The following is a 1,581-nucleotide window of genomic DNA, read 5'->3' as shown; positions in this document are numbered from 1 at the left end:
AGGAGACGAGCGCCAGATCTGTTTAAGTGCCTTCCATCTCGTGCGAAGAGGTTTCGGCGGTTCCAGAAAGCGGAGAAGTTGTCAACGTAGGGAATGGCTTCTTGGCGGCAGTGTCTCATCAGCCAGACGTGCAGTTGGCGGATTCGGGAGAACTGGAAGGCAGAGAAACAAACAGAGGGGATGGGGCCTGAGATAGCGTATTTTTTTCCAGTGCTGCGAAGGGTATTAATAAGAGAGAGGAAATCGGACTCAAGTTTTTTAGACTGCTGCAGCCGGATGTCATTGGAGCCTGCGTGGACGATGAGAGTTGTGGCAGTAGGATACTGTGACAGCGCGTCCGGCACATTCGACTGGACATCGATTACGAGAGCTCCAGGTAGGCACCACGTCTGGGCGTTTCGTAGGGTTACGTGGCGAACCATCGAAGATCCTATGAGGACTGTTGATGGTCGCCGGGGTTCTGAATGGGCAGGCTGCTCTCGGGTGATTTGCCTGGGGGTAGCGAGGGTCCGGCGGCTTCTGGGTCGCACTCTTTGTGGTAGAGGCTTGGGCACCTGGTGGGAGGGGGGGACAGGGTCAGTTTCTGCATCGATGACTGAGTCAAGTACAGAAAAACGATTGCTAGTCACTAGAGGTGGTGAACATTTCTGCAGTACTCCCCTGCCGCCGTTAACCACCTCCGTCCAGCTACGACGCGCGGGAGTGGAGCACGGTGGATTCGGGGGGGACTTCGGCTGGTGTTTGCTGTGGCTGGGGAAAAAAGATAGTGTAGTTAGGTTGGCGCTAGTATTACTGGTTTGGTGTTTTTACGTGGTGTTATGGGATTTTATGACTACCTCGCATTGTAGCCGGCGAATGTCACTTCTAAGTGTTTCAATCGTCATGTTGGCTTTGGCTAGTCTTTCATTAGCATTAGCTAGATCACTGCAGGCGCAGGTAGAGTTGGCCATAATTAGGTCTGCGGATGCAGCAGAAAAGGTTATTTTTGCGAGATAGTTGGTGTAGTGTTGCAAATTTGACTATGAGGTGAGGTGAAACTAAAGCCGAGTAGGGCTCGGCGCGAAAAAAAAAGTTATGTAGGCTAGCCTGGTGGAAAGCAAAAATCTATTTGGATGGTGGGGAGGTTAGCCTATGTGCTTATGTTGTTGTAAGAGTGATAACAAGGTAACGCTAAAGTAACACTACATCGAATCAGTTGTTTGTAGTTGTAAGTTTCAGACAAAGCTTTTAGGAGAAAAACGAGAAGAAACTTAATTTCGTCCGAGTAGCTCCTCGACGGGAATAGCTTGATCCGGAAGCGGAAGTGACGTCAGCAGGTCAGCATTCCCAGAATGAAGCTGATGGTAGTCATGGAAAATACTGCTAGCTGCTACTACATGACATGGCCTCAAACACAGTCAAAATAATAATTAATCCTATATTTGTCACGGCGGACATAAGGTAAATAATCCCATTTTCCTACCTCTTTCTACTGCTATATCCATTTGCCTAGCTAGACAGCCTGCTTGAGTTGGCACAGCTATCCTTCTTGGTTTGTGGTCTCACTGTCCGCCTTCAGTTCTTAGTTAGTAAAATGATATT

This window comes from Engraulis encrasicolus, chromosome 12, assembly GCF_034702125.1.
Source record: "Engraulis encrasicolus isolate BLACKSEA-1 chromosome 12, IST_EnEncr_1.0, whole genome shotgun sequence".
Classification (NCBI taxonomy): Eukaryota; Metazoa; Chordata; class Actinopteri; order Clupeiformes; family Engraulidae; genus Engraulis; species Engraulis encrasicolus.
Note: the sequence above shows the minus strand (reverse complement) of the source record.